At 37.2% G+C, this 21,001-nt stretch overlaps 1 protein-coding gene across 1 annotated transcript in view; it reads right to left on the reverse strand.

Moving 5' to 3' along the window:
• The window catches only part of KCNN2 (potassium calcium-activated channel subfamily N member 2), a 71,794-nt gene that overhangs the window by 24,107 nt on the left and 26,686 nt on the right, over nt 1-21,001 (reverse strand). The window lies entirely within an intron of this gene.

Raw genomic sequence — 21,001 nt, forward strand, 5'->3', positions numbered from 1 at the left:
TAAACTTTTGTGCTGTCAGAAAGAATTTGCATTAACTGGTCAAGAACCATTCTTGTATTCTACAGTTATTTGCTTTCAAAAAGTCATTATTAAGGAATTAAAAAAAACCTCAGATACAATTACATCAGCAATAAAGAAACAGAAGGTACAACAATAGCACCAGTAGTAGAGGTGGTTTATAATTGAGTATTCTGTTCTTATTATTAAAATAGCAGAAACCTCGTTTTTTAATAGAATCTCTTAATCAGGGGTACAACTTCTGCTAATCCTCTGCAGTGGCGTAAGACACCAGTCTACTGTAGTTGCTGCAGTCTGAGGCAAACACGAAAGTCAGAAAATGATGTGTGGGCAAGCAGACAGCAGAGCACATCTCCATCTCCTTGGGCTAAACACAAGTCTGTGATTGGAAATCTAATCGTGAACTATCATGTAAATGCTGACTTAGACAACCTAAGATCTTCCCTCTCCTTCAACATTTTCAAGATAAATAGAAAAGTATGCTACTCTATTTATCATCAACAAAAGATCTTTACCTTAAATATAGCAAAACCTCCCTTTTGTGTTAAGTAAGTCAGCTGTTAAGTGTAATTTCCTGTGTGTCATTTGTTGTCTTAGTTTTAAGTGTTGTCTTAGTGTAATATGTTCATTTTTTCCTTCAAAGAAAACAAGTTCAGATGAATAATCTAGTCTTCACATGACATATATACCTAATTAACTGTGAAGCTGTAAGGACACATTTTAGGGCTAAAACCTGTTGTCACCACTCACTTGGGGCAGGGGGGAAATGTCTGATAGCTGAAAATAGGTGGAATTTTGCTCCCCGGACAGAGTAGCTCTGCAACAGAGACTATCTGTGGCAGCCACTGCAGCCTCAAGGTTGCAGTAACCCCCGCAGCTGCTGTGAAGACTCCGGTTAGCTATCTATGCTGTTGGATCCTCAAGTGTATTATTTTAGCCTGTCCCTAAATCCGTGTCTCACAAAGGGCCATTAGGAAATTAGTTCACAAATCCATAAGCAACCTGCTTTCCACAACTTTAAGAATTACTTCAGTGTTCTTCCTTTCTGGACCACAGTCTCCATGGTGGAGCAGGAATGCAGTGAGCACAAAGGCAGTCTCAGGAAATTCCCTATTCTCTCATTTGCAAGATATTTGCTATATATATCTGCAAAATGCCTTCTTCAAAATCCCACCTATGCCCTGATGGTTACAACAACCTAAAAACTCTGACTGCCAGAGACTACAGCAATCACTCCAAAGAAGTTTGTTCCACATTTCAACTGTACTCCTCTCTCTCCTGGTGTCACTGTTGTCTTTCTCACACACTTTATGCAATCTTTCGAAGATTTTTTGTTCTGCACCTAGAACAATGCAGTAACAGCCCACATTTGGAGCTCATAAGGATGACAGTGACACAGAAAATGACAACCACAATAGCAACAAGAGTAGTAAAAAGAACGACACAAACTTGATTTAACTCATGACCACAGAGCTCTGCACAACGAAAAGAGATCTGACATTGTTTTTTTTCAGTCTGCACTAAATGTTATGGATTACACTTCAAAAACTTAGCAAATGATGTCTGTGAAATATATGGATGCAAGGAGAGAGACATATTCACCTCATCTAGGAGGCAAGAAGAAAGGCTATGTAACATGCAAGTCCCTACAGAGTACCATGTAAGTGATATGACCCATAGGCTTTGGATGAGCTTCATGGAAGTGCACTAAAGCCACAACACATATTCTAAGGTTAGCAATTCAGTTAAATACCAACAAATGCTTACATAAACATTTACAATACATTTCTTTAATGCCTCTCTTTGGGTTTTGAACCTGGCCATTTCCACACTTCAGACAGAAAACAGTTTTCCTATGAAGACAAAAATGCAATGCAATGCTTTTTAAATTTTTTTCTACATTTTGTCCAAATAGTTACATCCTTACTAAATTTTAGCCCTACATGGTGATAATTATAGAAATCTTGGTATGACTGAAGACAGAACATTCAAATACAACTCAGTAAGCTCCTGAAATAAACACCAGTTTCACATAAAGAATGCCAAACCCTCTCTTTTAAGCCTTAAACAATGCAGGGAAAAGGTAATGGAGTCTTTATCCATTTATCTTCCTTTAACCATGCCAGGAAACACACAAGCCAATCTATATTTAGATCATTTAACAAAGGTGACATAGGGTTAAATTTCAGAAAGTTTTTCAAGTTTCATTGGAGACATGGATCTTAATTAGTAAGGTCCCCTAGATGAAATACTCATTAAAGCCATCCGCATCCATATTTAGTAACACAATTCAAGGACCTGTTCAAATGTTTTTATCTTCTTAGCTCAGCACTCTTGGATTTCCTATTCTGAATATTTCATCTGGTCGTGCTTTTAAGCTTATAGTTCAGCAATCAAATGGTGCACACTTAATTTAAAAATCATCATCAATACTTATGACTTTACTGTGACTAAGAAACAACAGATACTTTGTACCCCCCATGGGCTCAACTGCTCAAGCATGGCAAAGCATGCCAATTACAACATAATTTCATTGTCCAACAAAACCAAAAAACTCTTTTTCTCTCACAACTTTACAGGAAAAGTTGAAGGAGTGAATTCTCAAGTTAATAATCTGTAAGTAAAACAGAGACAATCTAAAAGGGTGGGCAGTGGGAGGGTATTACTGTCCTCATAATCTCATCATTTCTATGCCAGGTTTATAGACAGGTGGATTGTTTTGTCTTTGTTTTTTGTAACGTCACTCATGATTTTTGAATCTCTGAGGTTAGTAATTCTAGTACACGCCTACACCCTTCTGATTTTCATAAGATTACAGTTGTGCCAGCATACACTTCCAAGTGCCCTGCTGTGCCATTTAGGCACCACCATTGCTTGGGATTCAAGCCTGAATGAGCAAAGCCAGGGGAGTCTTTGGCTACCCTGTGTCCACAATCAGGTAGCAAATTATTACATCTATAACAAAACAGGAAAAACAATTTCTTAAAGAAGTAGAAATTGCAACATCTTATTTATACAGCCATGGGAATGGCTGAAAATGAGCATTGGAGGCATTTTGCTTTGTTTTGAGGAGGGGAAAAGAAATCTACTCATTGCCTTTTTGACTTGCTTTCGAAGTTTTGACTGAACTTTTCCCTTTATGCAGGGAACAGTAAAATGAACACAGCATAAGTTAAACTTTCTCATGTTTTTCCATTAGTGCACCTCTAATGTGTTGCACTCAAGCCACCAGAAGACCTAAGAAAAGTCATTCCTGTCACTGTATTTTTCACTTTGCTATTAAGATTACCCCCAGCAGAGCCAATTGCAATGTACATTACAGTGAGGAGAAAAGCCGTCCACATGAACACCTGGAGCAGAGCTGTCTCGCTTACTGTCAGTCATCATCAGCCACTACAAACATCTCATTCCAGCTGGACTGTGAAAGACAGCTTGGGTGTAACACTCTCCAGAATGCAACTGTGCACTTCTCCTAACTATCCATTCACTCTGTATTGCAGAGCTCTGAAATCTGACGGGAAAATACTGCACCATGAATAGCTCAGAAACCCAAAAGCTCAGGAAGCAAAGAAAAAGAAGATTTCCTTTCAGCAACAAGTTCCACACAAAGCAAAATCCAGTCATTACCAACCAAATTCTCAAACATAAGCTTTTTGTCATTAATCTTTAGTTTGGTAAACATTTTTATTTTTTATAAAGATTTTGATTTTTTATATTCTAATTACTGCAAAAATATTTATTTAAATATTTAAAGCCCACTATTCTTAGTCAATAAAAACTTGCACTAGAAACACAGTGAGCCACTTGAAGTTAAGAGCTAGTATTTAATTGTGTTAAAACTGCAGCTATAAACAGGTTGATTTTCTGGATCACATCCAGCCTCACATGGCAGCAGAATAAAGGGTCATTTAGAAAAGCTATGTATTCCCCTGAGGTAGGAAAACCCTTGGCTGAAGTCACACAGTCGTAAGTCACCCAGGCATAAGTATTATTTATCACTTTTTCTCTCCTTCTCTAATAAGGAATGTGCTAGCAGGCAGGCAGTGCTGCAGCTGGAACACACTACTCACCAGGCAATCCTTATCCTGTGAAACACTACCATCCAGTTCTCACCAACCAGTATATATAAGTCCTGAGACTACTCTAATTTAAACCAAAAATAGCTGAATGGTTAGATTTGTGCAAAAATAGCATGGCTCAATCCCTTCCCAAGCCAAACTGAGTGGGAGTTTTACCATTCATTTCAGGAAGACATAAATACATCCCTCAGCTGACAATACTGCAGTGGCTTGTGTTGTCAAAGCAATTTTCCAGATTCTTTATCAAACAGCAGTCCTTTTCTTCTGGTTTCACTATCGTTATCATGATTTTCAGTACTGCTTTACTTCAGAACTATGTTCATATTTGATGACGTTTCATTTAACTAGTAAAACATCTGCTTTTTAGCTGCACACAGTTATCACACATTGACACCCTGACATCTAAGACACATTCATTTTAAAAAGTGATGAATAAATCAAGCATAACATTAAGCTTGACCACTGGTGCATTAATTCACATTTAGCAGCTTCATTAGAGTTTATCTTGCCTCCATGGACAGCCTCTGATAACTCTGCCATCTTTGGGTTTGCTTTCTTGAACAAGTCAAAGAAAGAATTAAAAAAACAGTTAAAAAATTACCCTTTTTGTAGGGAAGAAAATGGCCTGGTTTTACCACAATCATGAAGAAATTCCTGGCCTGCACTACAATGGCAATCTAGGCTGAATTAGTCTTGTCAAACCTTAAAAACTTTTAGACTAATAACAGCTGGAAGCAGGCTCAGCCCATTAAATCTGAAACTTTTCAAGGCTCTGTTGAGACACTGATTGATCTAACCAGCTATTAGAGGTCTCCCACAGTATCAGGCCATTCTGTTACTGTTAGATGGTAGGTACTGGCAGCTTTTTATCTGTTACTACAGTGATGATAATAGACAGGTCTTTTTATTCCTTCTTACTTCCTCCTGTTTAAAAATAAAAAAAAAAAAAGAAAACCACAACAGCACTTGGAAGGAACGGCGGGGCCGACTCCTAGTCTAATGAAGTCAACAGAAGAAATTTTGCCTGCCTTAACGGGTTTAGGATCAAAAAGGCAGCTTGAAAAGTGCATGTCACACCTTGTCTTTTTCTAACATGTCTGTTGACATCCCTCAAATATTTATGAACAGCAGCAAAAATGTTCTTGTCACAAAAATCACTTAATGAAAAGACCATGGCAAACATCTGGATTTCATACAGACAGACTCACATCAGTAGCAGTTCTGAACTCAACCAAAAGTAACGGATGCGAGTAAGCTATCTGGATTGCTTCTACAGGGGTCAAAATGTTCATTATTTTTCTATTAAGAGCATTTGTGGACTATTTATGGAAAACTAATAAATCCAACAGAGAAATGCTAAATATCATTACACAAGTAGCATATGTTACCATGTTACCTAAGATGGGTAGAAAAAATAATCTAAAAGAAAACAAAAGGACAGAGGAGAGAGAGAAATCAACACAAAAATAGAAGGGTGAGATGACATATTTTAAGAAATTTTATCATTATTCTTGAATATTATTTGCAGTTTAAACATAAGCGTGAAGACCTAAAATTACTTAAAGCCCTAGCTGCTGTCAGGTGTCTACCTCTCAATGCCTGGGCAATGGGTAACCTGCCAGTAGAGAAATAAGGACTAATTGCCCTTTTTTTCAAAGGCTACCAAACTTTTATTTGACCTCCACTGGTGAAAGTCTTGCCTTGTTTTCCTGATGCTGTAAAGAGCTGATGTTCTGCTAAATCGGTATACCTGTCTGCAGCCATGGTAGATGGAGATTTTCCATCTTTCCAAGAGAAGCCATTCAGTTACAAACATAATCTGAAGATATCAAAAGTTGCTGAAGCTCCTTCAAAGTATTACCTGCCCCTTTTTTTTTTTTTAACCTACATTCAACAATGATGTAAGAGTGTTAAGGAGAATCTTTTGAATCGATTCTACAAGTATTGGGAAACTGGGAAACCTTTACATTTGTGACAGACAGCAATCCACTAAAAGGAACAGCAGCAAAGACAGGAGTGCTCAGTATCAGTGTACAAAAAAGAAATGCTGTGAATAAAGTGATAACTACTGCTTCAGAAGGTCTCAGATTATATGAAAACGCTAATGTGTCTTATGAAAGTTTTCAGAGAGTTTGTTCAAGAAGAATTTTTGCTTGCCTTGATTAAGAAACACACTCACCAGCCCCCCAAACCCCACTGCTGTGGCTTATCCCCCAATATAATCATATTCTTTCTCCCACTGTGTTCTTTTCAGCAGTTTCATGGTATTTTGTTCCTGCAGTGGCATAACTGAAGTAAAATCTTATCTCTGCTGAGGTCAGCAGCAAAGATCCCATTGACTTCTGTGGGACCAGGATTTCTTTTTTTTTTTTTCTTTTTTTTTTTTTGCCAGAGTTTCCACTGATCATCTTTTAAAATGTTTCCATTTAGTGTTTCTATGCTTATCCATTTCAGAATTCTTACTTTGCCTTTGTCTTCATCTCACATTTTGGATGCCAATAAAGCTCTGCTGTTATGAGTATCATAATGTATATCGAGATACACCCTAATAAAATTGCTAAGCTAATTAAACTAAAAAACAGTAAAAATCTATGTTTCTCCTCTTCAACATTTAGAAGCATAACAATGAAATGAAATGCTTGTTTGGGGATTTAAACTTGGCTATGACATATGTTTACATCCAACATGCTTGTTGTGACTCAGTAGAAGCATGAATAACACTAAAGATCTTGGAAAGCTGTACCCAAAGCCTTAAACCAACCATTAACTCCCAGAGACCTAATGAGCTCTGCCTGCAGCACGGATTTTTAAACATATATCCTGACTGCTTTGAAAAATAATCAAGTTCACTGTGTCTAAACATGGCTCATTTTAATAAAATATGCACAAGAGAACTAGAAAAGAAACTAAGGCCAGTAGGAATACCTTTCTATCTCTCAGAGACAAAAGCTGGGACTAACAGTAGCAGCTGCCATGAAGGTTACATGACTGATTCTTCCCATTTCAAAAAATTTGTATAAATTATCCTTTGTCCAAAATTTTGCTCAATGTTAAGTATTTGGACTAATACATTTTATTATACTCAATCGTCTTTTGGATAGATCTAGCTTCCTCACACTATGGAGCAGGTTCAGGGAATCTGCTTTTCCCAGCTCTACTGAAATTTGTTTACGTTCAACGTTATTCTGTCTCCAACAAAAACAGCTTTCATGTTTCACAGGGTTGCCTTCAGATATTAAAAACTCAAGTCTCTAGCCTTTCCCAACTCCTATATACATGTCCAGACCATGCAGAAAAACTAAGCATGATTCATATCACTCAAGTGCCAAGAGGCAAACTCAGGCTTTAATGGTTGTTGTCAGCTGCTGGATCAAGAGCAGCAATCAGCACTGAAGCAGTAAGGTCTGGAACAATCTTTATTCATGAATTTTGGCATGCGTATTACAATGCACTCCACAATTCCATGATCATATGCTACTTTTCAGTCTTCACAAAAACACAGTAGTGTGTTTTTCAATGCAAAGTACAGCTCTGCTCCAGGGATGAATCACCATAGCACAAAATACTTTATTGTCATACAACTTTCTGCCTCATTTTTTTTTTAAATGAAAAATCACATTTTAATCTTTCATAGTGCTCTGACAAACTCCCTGCATGAAGTTAACCAGCTTTGTTACAGCTTATCATTATTTTGGTGGTCTTCACCTTCTGAGCTTTCAGCTCTATACTTCACAGTTTGATTAGCCTGGATGCTCAAAGCTCCAACTAAAAACCAATGAACTCAAAGTCCTTTATAATGACACATATGTTTAAAAATAAATCTCTTAAATTAGACATCCAAAAGTTGCATAACACCAAAATTCTTCACTTTGCCAAAAATAGCGGCATGTCCCGAAGCAGCAAAATAGCCCTTTAAATGCCTCAGTATCCATACGTAAAGAAACAAGGATGGAAAAATTCTAAGGGAACAAGTAGCCCATCAGGCTTCCCACAAGACACAGGAGAAAGAGCTGTTGATAGTCTTTTTTGACTTTAGCAGCTTAATGACAAGAGCATTCACCATGGGGAGCAAACTTGCTTTAAGTCACTTCTCAAGCACAAAGCTGATAGACATCAATATCTTCATCTCACTGCCCTACCTGTTAGTATACAGATTGTGAAAATATCTGAAAGTATCTTTTTGAAGCTATTTCAACTTTAAATTGAATTCAAAATGGAGAGAGCGTGACTTTTCAATCTAGTGAAGAGAAGTTTAGGACAGGAGCTTGAGAAGGGAACATGTCCATTCCAATCCCTGACAAACCACTCCTTTGAGTAATCAATAGCTCTGCTTTCAAAGAAAAATCCAACAAGTAATCCAGAAAGTATTGAGACCAAAAGCACATTGACTAATAGAAAAAACCCTCAAAATATCCAAGAGCTGCTCTTTCTGTAGTTCTGTATATCACCTTTAACAAATGAAGTTCAGTAAAAGAAGCCACTATAAATACACAGTTAAAAGAATATTATAATGCATGAATATAAAAGAAGTAAACTGAAGTGACATAAACAAGCTTGAGGGAAAACTTTTATTTTTCAGCACTGCACTTTGTAATCTTAATTTAGAAGATATATACATGGATGTGTATTTCCTTTCTGCAGCCGTATTTTTTTTTTTACACAGTATAATCTTTGAAATTTGTCAATACCATTAAGGTATTGCTTTAATTTTTCAGTCTGTAACAGCATTGGTTAAAGCTGTGTTATGATAGAAATATGAATCATTCAAAATCAGAGTTTCTTATGAGCTCTACTGTGAATCATTCATTACATTCACCAGCAACTAATTCCCTTCTAAAATTTTCCCATACCTTGCATTTTACATTTTCTCTGGAGATACCCTGTTAAAGCCCCCCTCAGAAGAAGGAAAGGTTTGTTTTGTCTTTTTTTTTTTTTTTTAAGTTGAGATCATCAGAATCAACTCATGTCTAAAGAATCTGAAGTAATTTGCTGAAAAAACCCCCTGCAGAAATAGAAGTTTCAGAAATTAGAAATAGAATTAATCATTATGCACTTAAAATTAAGCCCACCTTTTTTTCTGACATAAAATGGTAGAACTAGGTAAAAGTTAGCCTTTCTTTTCTCCTGTATGTGGGAAAAGGGGCGAGAACCAGAAGAAGAGGAAATTATACAGCAAAGATGATGCTGAATTCTCAGAGAAGATTTTCTGACAAACTGAGCACTCTGAAGATATTTTTCTCTCACAGAACTAATTTCATTTATCATCATTCAAATTACTATTTTTCAATATCTTGGTTTTCTGCAAGCTGACGTATTGCCTTCCATAAAAAGAAAGGAAGTACAAGCTCACAACCATAATGCCTGCTTTTTTTTTGGTCCAAACTTCATGTAAATAGCAACAATTTTACCAACATACATATGTTCTCTCATGTAATGAACATTGGAAACAGAGGACCAAAAAAAACCCCCCCAAACCCCAATCCAATTTCATTCTCCTTAGAAATAACAAAATAACCTACAGATTTATCAAAATACATGTTCTGGATAAGCTGGGTAATAAAACTATCTTACATATCACAGCACCTTACAAGTAAACATTTTACAAAATCTAGGCAGAATTTTTTTTAAACTAACTTTGGATGAGAGTGGAAGCCTGTGGTCAGCGGAAAAAAATTCATTGACTGCCTCAGATTTGGGACTAGGCTCACACTCTGTATCATGAACCCTACTGAAGACTATGCTTAATATAAATCAAGCTAAAGTGTACTTATTCCTTAAATATATTTTAATTCCCTTTATGAAAAGGAAAGGCTGATTGAGTTTAGCTTCTGTAAGTCACACTGCTTGAAACTAGACAGATTTTACTGAATATTTATAAAGGCAAATCCAAACCCAAAGCCTGTGTACTTTTGAGAGTCATCGGAAAGTTGTGCCAGATTTCACAAACAGCTCGTTAGTGATGTACTGGGGACAGCACATTTAATGTTATGAAACATAAAGAAGTATAAGAACTGAAAGCACTTGTAACATAAATATTTTCCACTTACATTTTTATGTATGAAACTTCAGCATGAGGTTGTCAATATTAAAAAAAAAGAAAAGTGCTCTCCCTTTTTAAATTCTGTTCATCAAACTGATCAGAAGGCTAGGAAAATACTTCAGAGTGAATTTTTGTGATTAGAGACGCTCACTTGCTAGGGATTAAGAAAGGTTATCTACATAGAAGACAAATTTTTGTGTCTCTCTGCTGCCATATGCCTTACGGTGGAGTGAGTACATACATGGATCAACTATGGGACGGACTTCTGACACAAGTCTCTCAAGGCCAATGCAAGTTGAGTCAGGCTATCAGAAATGTAATACAGCTGTACGTAGTGCTTAACTCTGGTGATGATAATAAAGGAAAATGCTTAAGAGACCTTCACCATAGTACGTTAAAAATGCCAGATGCAGTTACCGTTTTCTTTGCGTGGTTTTAGGCCTTGGCATGTTGTCATCAAATTCTGTAATACTGGGAGTGTGAGATTATATGAAGTCTGACTCTTCCATTTTCTTCCCTACTTTGTCATTAAAAAGAAGATTAAAATAAGGCTTTTTGATTTTCCTAATTTTGTCTTTTCATGTTTGTTTCCTTTCAGGACACAACAGCTTTTGTAGGGATCATTCTCATTTTAATGACAAACTTTTACCAAAAAAGAAAAGAAGAAAAAAGAAAAAAGATCTTGCAGTATTTTCTCTAAAGACCATGCACATGAGAGAGCTCTCTATACTGCCAAATTCTTTTTACCAAGACCATTTTGTTGCCTGGTATTCTGGCCCTCATTCAATACATCCTGACTTCTCTTTTCTATTGATTTCACTGAAGCACTGACGAAAGAAATGAAATTCTGTGCTCTGAAGGAACGCAAGCAGGTGACACTTTCAGCAAGAAAGAGCAGTTACATATTGCCACTCTGTGTTGTACTGAAGGGGAGAAGCCTGGATGGGGTGGCAACTGAACTTATCTTCTGCACTACCTACACTTACAGCATGTATCTTGCAGTCTACATGTTGAACATGTCGGAAAAATCTGTTAATAAAACAGAAATCATCTAATGCCTATTGATTGTTCTATTGGTAATTTCTATGCAAATCATACAGTAGAAGTGTGAGGTATCTATGTGACTTTCATACTTAACTCTTTGGTCATGATTTAGGCAGGCAAGTACATAATCAGGGGTCATGCTTAACTAAGGATGCACAGGATGGGAACATATGATTTTGGGCATGCTGTCTGTAACTATAGTGGCTTGATATGAAAACTAGATTTAATTTCAACTGTTACTAATTATTCCTTTTTCAGACTGTGGAATGGTTTATAAAGGTTGTCAACATAATTAGTACTAAAATGCAATGAAGAGTACAAATGGGAAGATGAAATGTTAAACAAACTTGAAATCTAATTTACAGTGATCTCTTGGCCCTAGAAATGAGACCAATTCACTGATGGGACAAACACAGGGAAGCGTATAGGCTGCCCCTAGGGAGCTACTAGTCATCTTCACTTGCTTGGGAGAACTGGCTTTCTGCAAGACTTTACATATACAACAGAAACTGAATCCAGTTGAAAAAAATTAAAAAATCACAGGCATTTGTAGAGCTCCAATGTGACTGCACAGCTACAGCTTTTCTGTTACCTTAACTGTTTCAGCTGTCCTGCTTCATAAAAGTATCTGATATTATAATTTGAAAGCATCACAAAGAACAACTAAAAAAAATTTATTTTTTTTTTGCTTTTGCCCCTCATGTTAAATGAGTAATGACCACGAGCTCACAGGCCAGAGACACCTATTCCATTAGAGCAGTCATGACTTGAAAGAATAAACAAGTCTTTCATGACATGAAAGAATAAACAAGTCAGAGATACTCAGCAGATGATACGTGGTTTGGGAGAGGAATAAGAGGACTAGACACTGAACTGAAAATGTGTGTCTCATTCTAGTGGAGTTGGGACCACTTTATATGTAAGTTGTATATCTGCAGCTACAAAACATTCATTATAAAAATTCATAAACAAGGCATATTTAACATAGACTGAAAATTTTTTCTATAAGAGTTCAACTACATTTGAGTGTTACCTTTTATAGAACTCAAGAAAAGATGTGACTGTAAGTAAAATTATGTTTCATCTTTAAAAAAAAAACAAAAAAAACTTGGGTTTCTCTAGACTGCAACTTTTGAGTTCAAGAAATTTAGTCATGAGTCCCCCCAAAGGGGAAGAGGACAAAGACTTCCAACTATATGGATTAAAAATCCCTGGAAAATACATGAGATCTATAGTCTGGTTTTTCAATGCCATGCAGCTTCAGTCAATTTCTCCTTTAAGCTCAGCAATTGTGACTGAAGAGAAGTAGGTGCAGAGCTGCAGTATAGCCACACAGCCTCCTGCAGGGGATGGCTTCTGTTTTCTGAATATCTCTCCCCAAAGTGTGAGAATGCAAAATGTAAAAATACAGAATTAACAGTATTTCCTCTATTTTCACACCCCTCCCTTTGCTCCTCAGAATGGGCATAGGTTAGATTGCATTTCTACCTGTAAAATAATTTTAAACAATGTAAAAGCATTAGCAGTGCAATCATAGTTTAATAGGACTTTTTGCTGGGTAAGTTCAAACCATTTTGTTATTTGGTATAAGGACACCACACCAAACAGTAAGAGTAAACATAATTCTCTGCATGGAACAGACACAAAGAGCTTAAGTGATTTGTTCAGGATCACAACAGAACTGTAGATGGATTCTCTGTTTCATGCTTTTAATAAACAGAACATCTTCTATATCATTAAATAATAGCATTTTCCACTAAAAATTTCCACTTTTTAATACTTCTGTGAATTTATAAATTATTTGTATACATTTGGCATCCTTCTGTTGGTATATTAAAACCTTCACGTCAATATTTCTATACTACCAACACCACTACTGCCAGTTACCTGGCAGTATAATAACAGAATAACAGCAAAGCATTAGGGTTGATCCTATTAAAACCATGCTAACATTACCTTAGTCTAAATTTTTATTTCCCTTTGAAAGAAAGTGAAAATGAACTGATAGAACATGTAGTTCCTGGTGCAGATTGTTGTGTCTCCAGCAGACACTAGAACATCAGGTCATGGCATCTGCTTCTTGGCTGATTATCTGTGCTAGATCTCATTTTCCAAAAATCAAGAGAAATCATACTCCTTGCAATCAGAAATACAATGACTGAAGGACAACAGTGTCCTGCTGTGGTACACTGATTGTGTCAGCAGGTCTTCTGCCTCCCAGCACATAAAGAACAAGGAAGGCAACTGATGTGATCTGCTTGCAAGGAGATTCAACTGTTTGAGCAAACACCTCTCTAAAAGCAGTTTTACCAAGAATTATCATGCACAACTTTTGTTAAATGCTGGTACGTTTGGAAAAGAAAGAAAATTAATGCTGCAAGTATTACTGAGAGCTGACAAGAGTCTTTGGTGTTAAATTAACTAAATGTAACATATAATTTTCTTTTGAATACCTTGGAAAGAATCTACTGTGAAAGACTGCAATTTAACACCAAAGTTTAAACAGTCAAGGATACAATTTTAGAAGCTCATTAGTGTGAAGGTGTATGGTGATTTTCTGGGAAGATGAATGATTAAAAACAAAGTCAAAAGGAAAAGACATTTGGGCATGAATACTTGATCTGAAATCTAACTGTTCAATTTCAGGCAATGTTGCATCTCTGTGATTTCAGATTGCAGGAAGCTTTGCAGGTTACATCTACTGCTTTCTTTAAAGAATAAAATAACATAAAAGATCACCTTTAACTCCAGGAATTAGAACACCAAGTATCTTTTTTCTGAAACTCAGTGAAGAGATAAATAATTTTTATTAGAAGACTATTACTTAATGTAAATAATTTGCAAGGTCGCTTCCCACATACGCTATTGCATGCGCAGCAATATGCAGTCCAGCCTCTGGACTGACACTAAGGTCAGAAAGTAGTTTTCCTGGACAATTCTCAGGTTAAGCCAATTAAACTAAGTGTCTACACAACTGATAAATTTAGGTTATTCAATAACAACAAAGAATGCAGTGGCCGAAGGAGACGGGACAAAGATTAACATCATCCCTCTCTAACTACCAAAAGCAAGCCTGAAGCAGTGAATTGACAGTGCACTTGCCAAACAGCACCTGCACCAGAGTAAACTCCACATGCTCCTACCAACATACCACTGCAAATCCAGCAGTTGGTGTGCAATGTTTTACAAACTCATGTTTAAGTTGCCCCCTCAGATGTATCATAGCCAAATACTGAATTCAAAACAAAGCCAATGACCCTTCTGACACGACTGATTAATAACCAAAATACCTTCCATGCTCTTCCATACTCTCCTCCAGAGCTGGACCAAGGGAGCAGCTTCTCCCCTCTAGATCTCATGTCCTATATCCATCCTATACCTACCAGATAGGTGGCAGCAGTAGAAAACAAGCCAGAAGAGGAAAATGCACCCGGCCAAAATCACCATCACTTCAATCACCATCAAGCTGCAATGGGACTGAAATATTTTTTCTTTCTTTTACATCAAATTCGTCTAACACTTACACAGTCAGCTAGGCCAACAACATATTTTGACTCTTTGTTGTTTCATTTCAAAAACATCCAGACAGCATGAAACAGCTAATATGAAGCAAACTAAGGGCAGAAAATCATTACTGACTCACAGTCCTTTTTGCAAGCAAAGACAAGGTAATTCTGCTAGGTTTTTTTACTATTATTCTCTCTCCTGTTTGTGAAAAAGATCATAGACTTTAAAGGTAATAATTAGGGACCAGTTTATGTCTTATGAAAAAATGACACTTCCATATTGCAGAACTGTTAACTCCTAGATAACTGTTAACTCCATTTTTCCAGAGGAAATGGCCTCAAGTTGAGGCAAAGGAGATTTAGGTTAGATATTAGGAAAAAAAATTTTACTGAGAGGGTTGTCAGACATTGGAATAGGTTGCCCAGGGAAGTGGTTGAGTCACCATCCCTGGTGGTATTCAAAAAGAGACTAGATAGGGTACTTCAGGACATGGTTTACTGGGCATGGTTGATGGTTGGACTCGATGATCTTGAAGGTCTTTTCCAACCTAAATGATTCTATGATTACATGATAATTTAGCACCAGTTATTCAATCCCTACCTGTTCCCAAACATAGATTTTCACGGCTCAAGCTGACTTAGCTTATGAGAGCATGAGATCACCAGGCCACAGCTTGAACCTGCATAGGTTTTGACAGCTGAGCCCTATACTTTTGAAGATTTTGAGTCACGTCTCTACTTAACTGTTTGCTCTACTGTGCAATGACCAGAAGCATATTACTTTGAAACTATGTCCTTTTTATCTTTGTTGGTCTGCTATCGATCCTAAGAAAGAAACACCCAACCAAAGATATAAGGATGAAATAAAATGGAAGTTCAGTTACTCTGCTCAAGCCGCAAGATGCAAATGTTTAATTTTCTACAAATGAAGAACATGTTCCAAAATGAATATGCATAAGCTAGCAGTGCCTTGGGTCATACTCACTAAATGCTACTCTAACTAGAGGGAACTACACCCCCCCTGCTTGAGAGTACTGTTAGTAGCTCAAGGATTCAAGAGGTAAAATCCCAACATGGACAGGTATAAAGTCCTAAAGGAAAAAGAAGAGGTGACCGGTCAGGCTGGTTGGTCTGGCTGGGGCCAGGGAGAGTCATCCATCCATTGATGCCAGCAGCGCTGGAAGAGGTGGCAACACAGCAGCAAAGGACTGTCCCTGGGAGCTGTGGACGCCAGACCTTCACCACCTAGCTCAAGACTGCCTGGCCAGCAAAGGCTCTTACTGGTGTGGTAAGCATCCTAACGTTTAGTCTAGTAGTTCACCAAATTCCAGGTAGCTTTCAGATGCATTAGTAAGTAAAAATTGCTTTGCACTTCCAAACCGTGCATACCCTGCTTGCAGAGTCTCTTTGCCAAATAATCTGCCCAAAAAGAGGGGTCACAGCATTATAGGTAAGGAAATTAAAGTATAGCTGTAGGAAGTGAAAACTCCCAGATTGCAGAAATGGATCTGAAAAAGCTTGTTTTTAGTATCCTCATCTTCATATACAAAGTCCTGATCTTTGAAAGAGTACGTTCATTTGATCAGCCCACAGAACTCTCAATTCCTAGGTTTTCCTAGGTAAAACCTTTCTGCTTTGTATTCCAAAGTTGCCTACAACTCAAAATACTTTTAATGCAGCCTGTCCAATGAGACAAAACAAATTGCATCTACTCAAGTTTACGATTATTAAGAATACTCTTTAACATAATGACAGCCTGCCTATGTTATCATAACAAAATAAGCATGAGTGAGCAATACATCACTGCACTCCTAAGACTGGGACACAATCTTGCAGTCCTGGTATATCCACAGTATGAATCCCATTCAGTTTATATTAAGTGAATAATTTCTTTACACTTCTAGGTGATCACAATTATCACAGAAGACTATGTCAATATTAATATTAATTAAAATCTTCTGTCCTACAGTTACATCTTTAATCATTCTGTCATTTCTTGTTTATGTATCACAATATGTTTTATTGTTTCAAAGACAGCATACACTGGTTTTTACTGCTATTTTCACCTTGTAAGTAGTCTTTTGCAAGTTAAAGTTATTTGTAAATATTTAGTGAATTAATTGAATAAATAAGTGTTTTAAAAACAACAGAAAACCAAACCCAAACCAGCTGTTTTAGTTGTAGTTACTCCCATACATCTTTCTTGCTTTCTGTTTCTCTCTCACACAAACGCACATAGAGATGGATATTCTGAGGTGATGATAACATTGCTCTTCATGCACACTGATGCCAGTAACAGTGGTTGCAGATTTTTTCCCTAGCATTGCAAAACCTATTTTCAGACCTGTACACAATTCCTTACAACTGATACTTAAGTTTGTACCCAAGGCTTACCCTGACAACTTGGCATGATTTGCGTGACTTCACAGTCAGGATGCAATCATTTTAGCTCCATCATCAAAGCCCTTGAAGTCATTGCAAGTCTGGCTTCCACAGATTTTGCATCAGGTTCCAAACCAGGCTGTAGCCCTGTGGCAGTGACACCACCTATTACTGTTTCTGCTCTTATCCTGTTCAGGTGGCTGCTACTCTGGGACACTCGGTGTATTTTTTATCTTCATTGAACCTTCCCTGTGATCAAGGACTGCTTTCTTTTGCTGTCAAGCTTGGTGTCAGAAGATACACTTAAGCACGGCATCACAGATGCAATAAATGAAAGTATAGCACAGAGACCCCACTGTAGTGCTGGGCCATTCCAGCTGAACCTGATGCATGTTTGCAGCAGTGCTTGCACACCCGTAATAGGAGTACAGTTGACTGACCCTAATAGATAGTGGATTGTAAGGTTCTACTGTCAGACTGACATGAACATAGCTACCCCTCTGCAAGCGAGACGACAGAGCCTCTCACCTCAGCCTTCTCCACTTCAGCCAGTGATTGTCTGCGGGGAAAACAAGCCAGGTAGCAGGGTGTTACTCCTGCCTGGGCAGTGTTCTCAGTGCAAGTTATCAGCACGGTCAGCATCGATAAAAACTGAACAATTCATCTTAAACGGCTATATCAACACATGAAGGCATTCATCTTCATCTGAACATCACTAGTTTTTAGAAGTGTTTAGCTCCTTTTTTTCCTCACTAGAAATTATTTATTTATTAGTACTGCAATATTATATATATAATTGTTATTGTTGGATACCACTGTGCTAAGCAGTGTGCAAACACAGAACAATGACAACCCCTGGCCCAGAAGCTTGCAACATAAATAATCCAAGATAGCTGCCCAATTCACACTGACCTGATAGTTTCAGTTTGCCATTAACACACTTCAATTCAGTAAACCATTCTTGTGGAAACCCATAGGAATTTTGCCAATGGATTTCATTTAATGCAGAGCAAGGCTTAAAAAGAAATACTGGATATCACCCTGTTTTAGAGAAAAATAAATGCAAGTAGATTCATGTTCTATTTTCTAACTCAGGAATGTTCTTGATTGATCAGCCTACAAGCTCTGAATGAGTATAACATCACTGGTTTTGGAGGCATGAGTATAGGTGATAACACACACCAACACTTGCACAGTTAAAAGATTAAGAAAGTCACGTACTATGGTCCTAGCTCCAAAGTCATTGTTAATGAGCACTGTACATCTGAGAACACTGAGATCCCAGCAACACATACATACCCCACGGATAACGATGGAGGAAAAAGGACAACAAGCTTCTTTTTAAAAAACAAATCATAATACATTCTGTCTGATTCAATTACCCAAATACAAAAGTCTAAAACACACTACAAATGTTAGAATGTAGGGTATTATAAAAATATTTAAAATAAACCAGTACAAATAAAAGTGAAAAAGGTGTCTGGATTTCAGTCCAGAAATACTATTGAAGCGTTACAGAAATACTAGTATCAGGATATGAGAATTCCTGTGTTTTGAGCCAAAATGGGTTAAGAGCCTTGTCACTTGCAATGAATTTAGAAGGCAAAATGTCCTTCCCTCTACCACTTTGTCACTTTTTCTTTGAGTAACAATCTTTTTTTATACATAAAACTATTAAAAGAAGAAATACTAAGGGCAAGTTGCTTGGAACACAAAGCAAGTGAACAGATGCAACCTTTGGTTTGACTCTTCAGGCAGAGCTGCAATGTGAGACGTGCTCCCATCCCACAGACTGACCCAGAAGATGTCATGTCAGGGTAAATCTCCCTAATCCCTGCCGTGCACATCACTCCACTTTGGTAGCGCCTGTTTTCTCCAGCATTCATTTCTTACAGCCAGCAATACAGATAAGTTGTTCAGGTGGAGCTCTGCTCTTTTTCACTCCCACTAAGAGAAGGAAGCTGCCATTTCTAAACTCCATCTCAGTAATATTCCAGAAGGGCTGGTGATGGGACGTTTCCACTCACTGGGCATTGGTCTGCAGCATGACACAAAATTAGGGCTCTCCCCAACTGCTGTTAAACTTTGTTGCAGGTTTAAATATCAAATGTTTCCATAGGGATTATGGGCTTGTGTGCATAACTGAGCTGTACTGGAGGAAGCTCTGCTGGGCATCCTTTGAATAAGCAGTTTTAATGTAAGGCTTTTTCAGCTCTGCATAAACAAAACAGCACCAAATTACTTGGTAAAAGCTAAAGTAACCTGTAAATATGTCAAGCTATGGGACAAGATTTGTCTGGTGAACTGTACTCCCCAGCCATATCCCTAAGCAGATGACCTAAGCATAGGCTGGCCACTAGTGTGAGGCCTCTGCAATACTGATTACAGATTTGCTGCAAATCACTTACCATCTCAAGAACAGCCATAGCAAAAACTATAGCTGATTTTGAACTTTTCAAGGCAAAAAAACTACCCAAGCAAAAAAAAAATCTGAATGTATTGGGACAACAAATTAAAAGGGGGAGGAGCACAGAAAAGGAAAATAAAGAACATATAAAATACTTAAAGCACCTTCTGTTTCCCTCCATATAACTACTAATTTCTTTAAACAGTGAAATTCCTCCCACACTAACTATCTCCTGCATTACCCTTATAGACTTGAAAATTTAGGACTGAGTTGTAAATTCACAATAAAAGGAATTCTTTCATGTCTAAGGTCAGAGTTCAGTCAGCATATCACCTGTCACTGAAGTGACAACCATCATCCAAACTCCTCACTGTGGCCTGATACCCAGATCAAGAAACAAAAGAAAACCAGTAGTAAAGGCTAAATCCTCACTTCAGGGTGCAATTTTCAAATACATTAAGCTCCTGGAGGAACATACTATATTTTGAAGTGATAAGAAGTTGATTCCTGGTTCACTGTGATTGTATCATCTAAGGCCTGCTTTTAAGCTATTATGGAAAATAGTTTTGACTCCTTTCAAAGCAAAATATTCTAAATAGTTCAAGGTGTTGGTTGAAATGGGGAGGAAAAAAAGGAACTACTGCATTTAAAAATGCAAGGACCAGAGGATGTATCTTTGGCTCCAGTAATGAAATAAAGGTAAAAAAAATTCCAGTAATGAAATAATGGTAAAAAAATTCCATAGATTGCTCTCTTATCTGAAAGAATTTGAAGTGTGTAGAACCATTCTTGCTGAACAGAAGAAAGATAGTCCCCTGAATTATGTTTTACAGATTCAAGATTAATGAGGGAAAAAAAAAAAAGGCATTTTGCCCTTGAAAGCAGGTAAGCACTCCTTCATAGGTATTCTCGTTCTCTTCAAACTTTTGCTCTTAGAGAAATAGTTTTCACTTTGCTCACCATTCTTATGAGACCTTGGAACTATACATAAGCTTTTCCACTTCATTGTGTTCTCATACAACTCTTCTACGTATAAATCCTTTGTAAATAAAAGGGCATTTAACATAAAAAAAAAAGTTTTCCTGTTCTAGTTAGATGACCCTGAAAAACACACATAAGATCTTTTTTAAGTAAGCAAGGAGATTTTTTTTGTGCTTGTTTTTTAACTTCTTGTCTTTTGCACTCCCTTTCCCCAAGTTGGGTCTGCTATTTTTGGACTAGAGAAACACCAATCTATCTTAGCTTGATAAATTTTTGTGAAGGGATGACTATATCCACTGAGTTACTGCACCACTAATTGTTACTCTCCATAGCTATAAGGCTAATTCTACAAATCCAAACAAACTGAAGAGTATGTTCTTACTTGTATTCCAAAAATTCTTTTGCTGAGAATACACAAGCAGCATTGTTCCAAAGGGAAGGAAAATACAAATTTAAAAGAATAGCGATCAAACTCTATATGCACTAGAATAGGTGCCTCTGCTTCCTCCATTAAAAGTACATAAACAGTTTTGTCTTCAAGCAG

The sequence above is a fragment of the Accipiter gentilis genome, chromosome Z, assembly GCF_929443795.1.
Source record: "Accipiter gentilis chromosome Z, bAccGen1.1, whole genome shotgun sequence".
In the NCBI taxonomy this organism is placed as follows: domain Eukaryota; kingdom Metazoa; phylum Chordata; class Aves; order Accipitriformes; family Accipitridae; genus Astur; species Astur gentilis.